Source organism: Arachis stenosperma, chromosome 3, assembly GCF_014773155.1.
Source record: "Arachis stenosperma cultivar V10309 chromosome 3, arast.V10309.gnm1.PFL2, whole genome shotgun sequence".
NCBI classification, from domain to species: Eukaryota; Viridiplantae; Streptophyta; class Magnoliopsida; order Fabales; family Fabaceae; genus Arachis; species Arachis stenosperma.
This window is the reverse complement of record NC_080379.1, coordinates 54,991,213-55,004,355: the sequence shown is the minus strand read 5'-3', so window position 1 is coordinate 55,004,355 and position 13,143 is coordinate 54,991,213. Positions and strand designations below refer to the sequence as shown.

At 42.4% G+C, this 13,143-nt stretch overlaps 1 non-coding gene across 1 annotated transcript; it reads left to right on the top strand.

The window, feature by feature from the left end:
• The first annotated feature begins 10,697 nt into the window (after positions 1-10,697).
• Positions 10,698-10,805, top strand: LOC130971825 (small nucleolar RNA R71). The gene has a single exon (XR_009083032.1). It is a non-coding gene; the product is annotated as a small nucleolar RNA R71 (small nucleolar RNA).
• Positions 10,806-13,143: the final 2,338 nt, after the last annotated feature.

The window sequence follows — 13,143 nt, the reverse complement described above, 5'->3', positions numbered from 1 at the left end:
AGCGTAACCAAACTTTTCTATTTTCTGGTAGTTCTTCTCGGACCCTTGTAACGCTTTGCTGATAAAGTATATGGGTTGTTGCCCACCGTTGTCTTCTCGGACCAGTGCTGAGGCTATTGCCCGATTTCCCACTGCGAGATACAAGATGAGTGGCTCTCCTTCCCGTGGCCGACTTAATATAGGTGGCTGTCCCAGAAATTTTTTGAAGTCTTGGAAGGCTTGCTCGCATTTAGCTGTCCATTCAAACTCCTTTCCCTTCCTTAGAGTGGCATAGAAGGGGAGAGATCTTATTGCAGATCCCGCAGGAATCTGGACAAGGCTGCCAACTGCCCGTTGAGTTGTTGTACCTCTTTGATACAAGTCGGGCTTTTCATGTCGAGAACGGCTCTGCATTTGTCCGAGTTTGCCTCGATTCCTCTCTGTGTGATGATAAAACCCAAGAATTTACCAGCTTCTACTACAAAGGTACATTTTGTGGGATTGAGTCGCATGCTGTGTCGTCTTATGGTGTTGAATACTTGTGTAAGGTTGGATAATAACATCTCTTCGTTTTGCGTCTTCGCTAGCATGTCGTCTACGTAGACCTCCATGATCTTTCCGATGTGATCCGAAAAAACATTGTTCATTAATCTTTGGTAAGTGGCTCCCGTGTTTTTGAGACCGAAAGGCATAACAATGTAACAGTAATTTGCCTTTGGGGTTAAGAAAGAGGTTTTTTCTTGGTCGGGTGGGTACATTGGGATTTGGTTATATCCCGAGTATGCGTCCATAAAGGAGAGGTATTTGTATCCGGAGGAGGCATCTATTAGTGCGTCGATGTTTGGGAGCGGATAAGGATCTTTCGGGCAAGCTTTGTTGAGATCGGTATAGTCGGTGCACATTCTCCACTTCCCATTTGACTTTTTTACCAAAACGAAATTAGCAAGCCATAGCGGTATTTGACTTCTCTTATGAAGCCTGCCTCCAGTAGAGCTCATACCTGTTCTTCCACTGCTTGAGAGCGTTCTGGCCCTAGCTTTTTGCACCTTTGTTGTACCGGCCGAGATCCTGGGTAGACTGCTAGCTTGTGGCACATTAGTTTGGGATCTATGCCTGGCATGTCTGCGGCCTTCCACGCAAAGAGGTCGGCATTGTCGCGTAGGCTGTATGAGTGATTCTTTGATGTCCCCTTTTAGGAGTGTGCCGATGTTGGTTGTTTGGTCCGGGGTGTTCCCGATCTGGATTTTCTCTATTTCTCCTTCAGGTTGTGGGCGGAGCTCCTCCCGCCTCCGAACTCCACCGAACTCGATGTGGAATTCTTCTCCTCTGCCTCTGAGGTTTAGACTTTCGTTGTAACAGCGGCGCGCCATCTTCTGATCTGCCTTTACTGTGGCTATTCCTTCTACGGTTGGGAACTTCATACATAGATGTGGAGTCGAGACTATTGCGCCGAGTTGATTTAACGTTGCCCGGCCTATTAGGGCATTGTAGGCTGAGCTTACATCAACGACGATGTAATCTATTTTGAGTGTTCTTAACTGACTTCCCTTTCCAAAAGTTGTGTGGAGCGGGATGTATCCCATTGGTTGAACCGGGATATCTCCTAACCCGAACAGGCTGTCCGGATATGCTCTGAGTTCTTTTTCTTCCAAGCCGAGCTTGTCGAAGGCGGTTTTGAATAAGATCGGCAGAGCTCCCCTGATCTATCATGTGCGGTAAAGATTTGCGTTTGCTAGTATGATAGTGATGACCATGGGATCGTCATGCCCTAACGTGATGCCGGATGCGTCTTCCTTGCTAAAAGTGATCGCCGGGATGTCGGGTGTTTCCTTCTTTTCTGCGACGTGGTATACGTCTTTGAGATGTCTTTTGCGGGATGATTTGGAGATTCCTCCCCCGGCGAATCCACCATGTATCATGCGGACATGTTTCTGGCGTCTGGGATGATCACGCGGTTAGTCTGACGTCTTCTGCTCTTCTTCTTTACCTTTGTTCATCATCACGGGTGGCCAGGTATCGATCTAACTTTCCTTCTCGTATGAGCTTTTCTATAACGTTTTTTAAGTCAAAACACTCATTGGTGGAGTACCCGCGGATCCGATGGTATTCACAATATTCAGCCCGGTTTCCTCCTCCTTTTTTGCCTTTGAGTGGTCGAGCTGGTGGTATTTTTTCTGTGTTGCAAACCTCTCTGTAGACATCCACAAGAGACACCCGAAGAGGGGTATAATTGTGGTATTTATTGATTTTCTCTCCATGGCGATCTTCTTTCTTTCTGGAGTCTTTGTCTTTATCCCGAGAGGTGAACCCGGTCTTTGAGGTCTCTCCTAATAGGGAGTTTTCTTTCATGTTGATGTACTTTTCCGCTCGTTCTTGCACCTCGTTCAGAGACGTGGGGTACTTCTTTGATATAGATTGACTAAAAGGTCCTTCTCCATTAATGAGGCCCATGATAGCGGCTTCTGTTGGCAGGTTTTGTATATCCAGGCATGTCTTGTTGAATCTCTCCATGTAGTTGCGCAGGGTTTCCCTTTCTCCTTGTCTGATTCCCAATAAGCTTGGCGCATGTTTAGCTTTGTCCTTTTGGATGGAGAATCTGGCCAGGAACTTCTTGGCCATGTCGTCGAACTCGAGATGGATCTTGGAGGGAGGTTGTCGAACCATCTAACTGCTATTTTTGTTAAAGTAGTTGGAAAGGCTTTGCAACGAACTGCATCTGAGGCATCGGTAAGGTACATTCTGCTTCTGAAGTTGCTGAGATGATGGCTGGGATCTGTAGTGCCGTCGTATAAGGTCATGTCTGGGAGTTTAAAGTCCTTTGGGATTTTTGTCTTCATGATTTCTTTGGTGAATGGGTCTTGCTCCTTTCGTGCATTATCTTCGGAATGGATCAGCTGGCTTTAGTCTTGACATCGGCTTCAAGTTTTAGGAGTTTATTCTCCAATTCCCGGCGTCACCTTATTTCTCTTTGTAGATCCTTCTCGCCTCTCGTTGACGTAGAGCATCTTCCTCAAGTTGTTTTAACCGATCTTGAAATGCCCCCAGGGCTCCCTCATTTGGGGAGTTTTATTGTTGATTTGGGGAGTATCTTTTGGTGTTGTGTCCGCATTTTATGCAACGTTTTTTTTTCTAGATCTGAGGTATGATCATTGTCATGGTCGTCCGCCATGGTAATGGGATGACTTCCAGGTTCCCCGGCAACGGCGCCAATTCCGGGGGTTACCTGAAACTAGAGGTCGATCTCGGACGAGATCTTCTATGCTGGTCAGAGCTGCGGAGTCCGATCTGATGATGGTGGTCGGAGTTGCTGTGTCCGACTCGTTGGACTTGGTGATGATGCTGATCCTTCGTCCCCGGAGGGTGGGGGTACCTGCAAGGGACTCCGATACTTAAGTTAGCAAGGGTATTAAGCAGGTATTGAGTAGAATCAGAGTATGAGTTATACCTGGGTGCTCCAGTATATTTATAATAGTGTGGAGTGACCTTTCTGGAGATAAGATATTATCTTATCTTATTTTTATCTTTGAGTGAGGTCATCTTATCTTCAAGGGAACCGCCTTTATCTCTACGGGCTTTGGGCTGCCCTTGGATTCGAGACGTGTTCCTCTATTTGGGCCCTTTATTGGGCTTTCCTGTGACTTGGCCGAGCTCTTTGAGAAGAGGTCGGGTCATCCTGACCTGAAGAGGTCGGTCGCTTTGTTTGTAGAACATCCCGGGTCGGACAGCTTTGACCCAGGGTATGAACACTTATCAATTAAATTATTTGTTCAAACCTTTTCAAAACCCCAAATATACCTTTGCATAACCAATAATAAATTATACTTTCCCTCTATTCCTTGAGAAGACGACCCGAGGTTTGAATACTTCGGTTTATAAATTTTATTGGGTCTGTTACTTATGACAACCAAACGTTTAAGAAAGGAATTCTTGTCAATCTAGAAGCTATACTTATAACGGGAATTTATTTGTGAAAATTCTAGATCGCACGAGAATTTTGTTCTTCAACCCCCCATCAGAACCAGTAATTTTGAGCTAAATCCTCAGCTCATTATCATGGTGCAGCAAAATTGCCAGTATTCTGGTCTTCTACAGGAAGAACCTATTTTCTGGCATAGTTCTTACAGATTACTGACACGGTACGTGATAAGAAAGTAGATCAGGATGTCTACAGATTATTACTATTTCCATTTGCTGTAAAAGATCAAGCCAAAAGGTGGTTAAATAACCAACCTATAGCAAGCATAAAAACATGGAAAACAGTTATCAGAAAAATTCCTGAATCAATATTTTCCTCCAAAAAGGATGACACAGTTAAGGCTAGAAATCCAAGGCTTTAAACAAGAGGATAATGAATCCCTTTATGACGCTTGGGAGAGGTACAGAGATGCTAAGGAAATGCCCCTCTGAAATATTTTTAGAATGGGTGCAGTTAGACATCTTCTACCATGGGCTTACAGAAATGGCCCAGATATCTCTAGACCACTGGTGCGCGAAATTGTGAACAATACTTTTTCACAACTCTCATAATCCCCGGTAATGGCTCCAAAAACTTGGTAGCTCAATACCATGGCATTACACAACTTCGCACAACTAACCAGCAAGTGCACTGGGTCGTCCAAGTAATACCTTACGTGAGTAAGGGTCGATCCCACGGAGATTGTTAGCATTGAAGCAAGCTATGGTCATCTTGTAAATCTTAGTTAGGCAAACTCAAATGTATATGATGATGACGAAAATAACATAAAATAAAGATAGTGATACTTATGTATATCATTGGTGTAAGAGCTTCAGACAAGTGTATGAAGATGCCTTCCCTTCCGTCTCTCTGCTTTCCTACTGCCTTCATCCATCCTTCTTACTCCTTTCCATGGCAAGCTCGTGTAGGGTTTCACCGTTGTCAATGGCTACCTCCCATCCTCTCAGTGAAAGCGATTGCATATGCTCTGGTCACAGCATAGCGAATTCATCTGTCGGTTCTCAATCAGGCGCGGAATAGAATCCAGTGATTCTTTTGCGTCTGTCACTAACGCCCCGCCCTCAGGGTTTGAAGTACGTCACAGTCATTCAATCATTGAATCCTACTCAGAATACCACAGACAAGGTTTAGACCTTCCGGATTCTCTGAATGCTGCCATCAAGTCCTGCCTATACCACGAAGACTCTGATCTCACGGAATGGTTGGCTCGTTTGTCAGGCGAGCACTCGGTTGTCAGGCGATCAACCATGCATCGTGCAATCGGAATCCAAGAGATATTCACTAAGCCTCAGATGCTTGTTGAACAAGGATGGTTGTCAGTCACCTTGTTCATGAGTGAGAATGGTGATGGGCGTCAATCATCACCTTCATCATGTTGAAGAACAAGTGATATCTTGGATAAAGAATAAGCGGAATTGAATGGAAGAACAATAGTAATTGCATTAATACCGAGGTACAGCAGAGCTCCACACCTTAATCTATGGTGTAGAAACTCCACCGTTGAAAATACATAAGAACAAGTCTAGGCATGGCCGAATGGCCAGCCTCCCAAAGGTCTAAGATAGCATAAAACAAAGATAGCTACCCAAAAGGCTCTCCAAATACAATAGTAAAGGTCCTACTTATAGAAAACTAGTACATAGATGAGTAAATGACATAAAAATCCACTTCCGGGCCCACTTGGTGTGTGCTTGGGCTGAGCAATGAAGCTTTTTTCGTGTAGAGACTCTCCTTGGAGTTAAACGCCAGCTTTAGTGCCAGTTTGGGCGTTTAACTCCCAATTAGGTGCCAGTTCCGGCGTTTAACGCTGGAATTTCTTGAGGTGACTTTGAACGCCGGTTTGGGCCATCAAATCTTGGGCAAGTATGGACTATTATATATTGCTGGAAAGCCCAGGATGTCTACTTTCCAACGCCGTTGAGAGCGCGCCAATTGGGCTTCTGTAGCTCCAGAAAATCCACTTCGAGTGCAGGGAGGTCAGAATCCAACGCATCTGCAGTCCTTTTGAGTCTCTGGATCAGATTTTTGCTCAGGTCCCTCAATTTCAGCCAGAAAATACCTGAAATCACAGAAAAACACACAAACTCATAGTAAAGTCCAGAAAGTGAATTTTAACTAAAAACTAATAAAACTATACTAAAACTAACTAGATCATACTAAAATATACTAAAAATAATGCCAAAAGCATACAAATTATCCGCTCATCACAACACCAAACTTAAATTGTTGCTTGTCCCCAAGCAACTGAAGATCAAATAATAAAAAGAAGAGATATGCAATGAACTCCAAAAACATCTATGAAGATCAGTATTATTATTATGAGCGGGGCTTTTATCTTTTTGCCTCTGAATAGTTTTGGCATTTCACTCTATCCCTTGTAATTCAGAATGATTGGCTTCTTTAGGAACTCAGAATCCAGATAGTGTTAATGATTCTCCTAGTAAAGTATGATGATTCTTGAACATAGCTATTTCTTGAGTCTTGGCCGTGACCCAAAGCACTCTGTCTTCCAGTATTACCACCGGATACATACATGCCACAGACACATAATTGGGTGAACCTTTTCAGATTGTGACTCAGCTTTGCTAAAGTCCCCAATTAGAGGTGTCCAGGGTTCTTAAGCACACTCTTATTTGCCTTGGATCACAACTTTATTTCTTTTTTTTTTTTCTCCTTTTTTTTCGGTTTTTTTTTTCGCTTGCTTTTTCTCTTTTTTTTTCTTCTTTTTCTTGCTTCAAGAATCATTTTTAATGATTTTTCAGATCCTCAGTAACATGTCTCCTTTTTCATCATTCTTTCAAGAGCCAACATTCATGAACCACAAGTTCAAAAGACATATGCACTGTTCAAGCATACATTCAGAGAACAAAAGTGTTGCCACCACATCAAAATAATTAAACTATTATAAAATTCAGAATTCATGCAATTCTTTCCTTTATCATTAAGCACGTTTTTATTCAAGAAAGGTGATGGATTCATAGGACATTCATAACTTTAAGGCATAGACACTAAGATAAATGATCACAAGACACAAACATGGATAAACATAAAGCATAAAAATCGAAAAACAGAATAAGAACAAGGAAATCAAGGAATGGGTCCACCTTAGTGATGGCGGCTCTTTCTTGCTCTTGAAGATCCTATGGAGTGCTTGAGCTCCTCAATGTCTCTTCCTTGTCTTTGTTGCTCCTCCTCATGATTCTTTGGTCTTCTCTAATTTCATGGAGGAGAATGGAGTGTTCTTGATGCTCCACCTTAGTTGTCCCATGTTGGAACTCAACTCTCCTAGGGAGGTGTTTAATTGCTCCAATAATTTTGTGGAGGAAAGTGCATCCCTTGAGGAATCTCAGGGGTCTCATGGTGAGAGGGTCTCTTGTGTACTCCATCCTTTTCTTGGTGATGGGCTTGTCCTCATCAATGGGATTATCTCCCTCTATGTCAACTCCAACTGAATACAGAGGTGACAGATGAGATGAGGAAAGGCTAACCTTGCCAAAGTGGAGGTCTTGTCCGCCACCTTGTAGAGTTCTTGGGCTATAACCTCATGAACTTCTATTTCTTCTCCAATCATGATGCTATGGATCATGATGGCCCGGTCTATGGTAACTTCGGACCGGTTGCTAGTGGGAATGATTGAGCGTTGTATGAACTCTAACCATCCTCTAGCCACGGGCTTGAGTCATGCCTTCTCAATTGAACCGGCTTTCCTCTTGAATCTTGCTTCCATTGTGCGCCCTCTTCACATATGGTTGTGAGGACTTGGTCCAACCTTTGATCAAAGTTGACCCTTCTAGTGTAAGGTGCTCATCTCCTTGCATCATAGGCAAGTTGAACGCCACCCTCACACTCTCGGACTAAAATCCAAGTATTTCCCCCGAACCATAGTGAGATAATTCTTTGGATTCGGGTTCACACTTTGGTCATGGTTCTTGGTGATCCATACATTGGCATAGAACTCTTGAACCATCAAGATTCCGACTTGTTGAATGGGGGTAAGCACTTCCCAACCTCTTCTTCGGATCTCATGGCGGATCTCCGGATATTCACCCTTTTTGAGTGAAAAGGGGACTTCGGGGATCACCTTCTTCAAGGCCACAACTTCATAGAAGTGGACTTGATGCACCCTTGAGGAATCTATCCATCTCCCATGACTCGGAGGTGGAAGCTTTGCCTTCCCTTTCCTCTTTCTAGAGGTTTCTCCGGCCTTGGATGCCATAAATGGTTATGGAAAAAACGAAAAAGCAACGCTTTTACCACACCAAACTTAAAATGTTTGCTCGTCCTCGAGCAAAAGAAGAAAGAAGAGAGTAGAAGAAGAAGAAATGAGGAAGGTGGAAGGTGGTGTGTTCGGCCAAGAAGGGAAGAAGGGGTGTTTAGGTTGTGAAAATGAAGGGTTGAAAAAGGTTATATATAGGAGAGAGGGGGAGTAATGGTTCGGCCATTATGGGTGGGTTTGGAGGGAAAGTGGTTTGAATTTGAAGGGTGAGGTTGGTGGGGATTTATGAAGGATGGATGTGAGTGGTGAAGAGAAAGATGGGATTTGATAGGTGAAGGGTTTTTGGGGAAGAGGTATTGAGATTGGTGAATGGGGAAAGAAGAGAGAGTGATGTGGGGTCCTGTGGGGTCCACAGATCTGTGGTGTCAAGGAAAAGTCATCCCTGCACCAAGTGTTGCTCAAATCACGTTTGAGCTATTTCTGGCGTTAAACGCCGGGCTGGTGCCCATTCCTGGCGTTTAACGCCAGGTTGTTGCCCTTTACTGGCGTTTAACGCCAGTCTGGTGCCCCTTTCTGGCGTTAAACGCCCAGAATGGTGCCAGACTGGGCGTTAAACGCCCAACAGCATTACTGGCGTTTGAACGCCAGCTTCTTCTCCTCCAGGTGTGCTTTTTCTTCCTGTTTTTCATTCTGTTTTGCTTTTTTCATTGTTTTTGTGACTTCTTATGATCATCAACCTACAAAAAAGATAAAATAACAAAAGAAGATAGTTAGCTATAAAACATTGGGTTGCCTCCCAACAAGCGCTTCTTTAATGTCATTAGCTTGACAGAGGACTCTCATGGAGCCTCAGAAATACTCAAAACCGTGTTGGAACCTCCCCACCCAAACTTAGTTTGAGTGTGGGGGTTCAACACCAAACTTAGAGTTTGGTTGTGGCCTCCCAACACCAAACTTAGAGTTTGACTGTGGGGCTCTGCTTGGCTCTGTTTTGAGAGAAGCTCTTCATGCTTCCTCTCCATGATGATAGAGGGATGTCCTTGGGCCTTAAACACCAAGGATTTTTCATTCACTTGAATGATTAACTCTCCTCTATCAACATCAATCACAGCCTTTGTTGTGGCTAGGAAGGGTCTGCCAAGGATGATGGATTCATCCATGCACTTCCCAGTCTCTAGGACTATGAATCAGTAGGGATGTAATGGTCTTCAATCTTCACCAAAACATTCTCTACAAGTCCATGAGCTTGTTTTCTTGAATTGTCTGCCATCTCTAATGAGATTCTTGCAGCTTGCACCTCAAAGATCCCTAATTTCTCCATTACAGAGAGGGGCATGAGGTTTACACTTGACCCTAAGTCACACAAGGCCTTCTTGAAGGTCATGGTGCCTATGGTACAAGGTATAGAAAACTTCCCAGGATCTTGCCTCTTTAGAGGCAGTTTCTGCCTAGACAAGTCATCCAGTTCTTTGGTGAGCAAAGGTGGTTCTTCCTCCCAAGTCTCATTTCCAAATAACTTGTCATTTAGCTTCATGATTGCTCCAAGGTATTTAGCAACTTGCTCTTCAGTGACATACTCATCCTCTTCAGAGGAAGAATACTCATCAGAGCTCATGAATGGCAGAAGTAAGTCCAATGGAATCTCTATGGTCTCATTTTGAGCCTCAGATTCCCATGGTTCCTCATTGAGGAACTCAGAGGAGATTGGTGCACGCCCACTGAGGTCTTCCTCAGTGGCGTCCTCCTCCTCTCTTTCCTCTCCACATTCGGCCATTCTATGGCTTTGCACTCCCCTTTTGGATTTTCTTCTGTATTACTTGGGAGAGTACTAGGAGGGAGTTCAGTAACTTTCTTACTCAGCTGACCCACTTGTCCTTCCAATTCCTAATGGAGGACCTTGTTTCATTCATGAAACTTTGAGTGGTTTTGATTAGATCAGAGACCATTGTTGCTAAGTCAGGTATTCTGCTTAGAACTCTCTGTCTGTTGCTGAGAAGATGATGGAAAAGGCTTGCTATTGCTAACCTGTTTCTTCCACCATATTGTTATTGAAACCTTGTTGAGGTCTCTCTTGATTCTTCCATGAGAAATTTGGGTGATTTCTCCATGAAGAATTATAGGTGTTTCCATAGGGTTCTCCTAGGTAATTCACCTCTTCCATTGAAGGGTTCTCAGGATCATAAGCTTCTTCCTCAGATGAAGCATCCTTAGTACTGTTTGGTGCATTTTGCATTCCAGACAGACTTTGAGAAATCAAATTGACTTGTTGAGTCAATATCTTGTTCTGAGCCAATATGGCATTCAGAGCGTCAATCTCAAGAACTCCTTTCTTCTGACTAGTCCCATTGTTCACAGGATTCCTTTCAGAAGTGTACATGAATTGGTTATTTGCAACCATTTCAATTAGTTCCTGCCTCTGTAGGCGTCTTCTTCAGATGAAGAGATCCTCCAGCAGAGCTATCCAAAGACATCTTGGATAGTTCATAGAGACCCATCATAGAAAATACCTATGATGCTCCATTCAGAAAGCATGTCTGAAGGACATCTTCTGATTAATTGTTTGTATCTTTCCCAAGCTTCATAGAGGGATTCTCCATCCTTCTGTCTGAAGGTTTGGACTTCCACTCTAAGCTTACTCCATCTTTGTGGTGGAAAGAACTTGCCAAGAAGGCATTGACTAGCTTTTCCCAAGAGTCCAGGCTTTCTTTAGGTTGAGAATCCAACCATATTCTAGCTCTGTCTCTTACAGCAAAAGGGAATAGCATCAGTCTGTAGACCTCAGGGTTAACCCCATTAGTCTTGACTGTGTCACAGATTTGCAAGAATTCAGCTAAGAACTGATGAGGATCTTCCTTGGAAGTCCATGGAACTTGCAATTCTGTTGCATTAGAGAAACTAATTGAGGCTTAAGCTCAAAGTTGTTTGCTCCAATGGCAGGGATAGATTCTTCTCCCAAAAAAAATCAGGAGTAGGTGCAGTGAAGTCACCCAGCACCTTCCTTGCATTGTTGGCATTGTTGTTGTTTTCGGCTGCCATGTGTTCTTCTTCCTTGAAGAATTCGGTCAGGTCCTCTAAAGAGAGTTGTGCTTTAGCTTCTCTTAGCTTTCTCTTCAAGGTCCTTTCAGGTTCAGGATCAGCTTTCAACAAGAATGCCTTTGTCTCTGCTCCTGCTCATATGAAAGAGGAGAGAAAAAGAAAATGTGGAATCCTCTATGTCACAGTATAGAGATTCTTGAAGTGTCAGAGGAAAGAGAAATAGTAAGAAGAAGGAGAAGAATTCGAACTTTATTAGTTAGGGTTCGAATTGTGCATTAAGAAGGAGTAGTACTTCATAAATAGAAGGATGTGGAAGGAGGGAAGAGAATTTTCGAAAATCAAAAGTGAAAAAGAAATCAAGTGATTTGAAAAAGATTTTGAAATTAGAAATTAAAAAGATTTGATTGAAAACTAAAAAATGTGATTAAAAAGATTTGATTGAAAAGTTATGGTTTTAAAAAGATGTGATTGAGAAGATATGATTTGAAAATAATTTTTAAAGGATATGATTTGAAAACAATTTGAAAGGATGTGATTAAAAAATTGATGACTTGCCTAACAAGAAAAGATATGATTCAAACATAACCTTCCTTAATAGAAAGGCAAAAAATGTTCATCAAATCATTAATTGTTAGTAAGTATCTTTGAAAAAAAGAATTGATTTTGAAAACATTTGATTAAAAGATATGATTTGAAAAAGATTTGGTTTGAAAAACTTTGAAAACTTGAAAAAGATTGATTTGAAAACAAAATTCTCCCCTAGCACCATCCTGGCGTTAAACGCCCAGAATGGTATACATTCTGGCGTTTAACGCCCAAAATGCTACCTCTTTGGGCGTTAAACGCCCAACCAGGTACCCTGGCTGGCGTTTGAACGCCAGTCTGCCTTCTTCACTGGGCATTTTTGAATGCTCAGCTTTTTCTGTATAATTCCTCTGCAGTATGTTCTGAATCTTCAATTCTTGTATCATTGACTTGAAAAGACAAAAATAAAATTTTTGGATTTTTTAATAATCAAAATGCACAAGAATCAAATAACAATGCATGCAAGACACCAAACTTAGCAGTTGTGTACTACTGACACTATATGAGACACATAAACACTCAAGCCAAAAGAATTCAAAGATCAAAAGTAAGATATCAAGAATTACTTGAAGATCCTTAAGACACATGAATGAATGCATGTAATTGACACCAAACTTAAGATGAGACACTAGACTTAGGCAAGAAACAGCAAATATTTTTTGGTTTTCATGATTTTGTAATTTTTTTGTGTTTTTTTTCGAAAATTAAGTGGAAAAGGTATCAATTCTTAATGAGAATTCCAGGAATCAGTGCAATGCTAGTCTAAGATTCCGGTCCAGGAATTAGACATGGCTTCACAGCCAGCCAAGCTTTCAAAGAAAGCTTCGGTCCAAAACACTAGACATGACCAAGGTCAGCCAAGCCTTAGCGGATCACTGCTCCAAAAGCAAATTGATGAAAATCAACAAGCTCTTGGTGATAAGTTGAAACCTCGGTCCAATTAGATTAGACATGGCTTCTCAGCCAGCCAGATTTCACAAATCATCATGAACTCTAGAATTCATCTTCAAGAATTTCGAAAAAAAATAAATACCTAATCTAAGCAACAAGATGAACGTCAGTTGTCCAAACTAGAACAATCCCAGGCATTGTACCAAAAGCTTGCTCAAAACTTGAACAATCCCCGGCAACGGCGCCAAAAACTTGGTGCGCGAAATTGTGAACAATACTTTTTTCACAACTCTCATAATCCCGGTAATGGCTCCAAAACTGGTAGCTCAATACCATGGCATTACACAACTTCGCACAACTAACCAGCAAGTGCACTGGGTCGTCCAAGTAATACCTTACGTGAGTAAGGGTCGATCCCACGGAGATTTAGCATTGAAGCAAGCTATGGTCATCTTGTAAA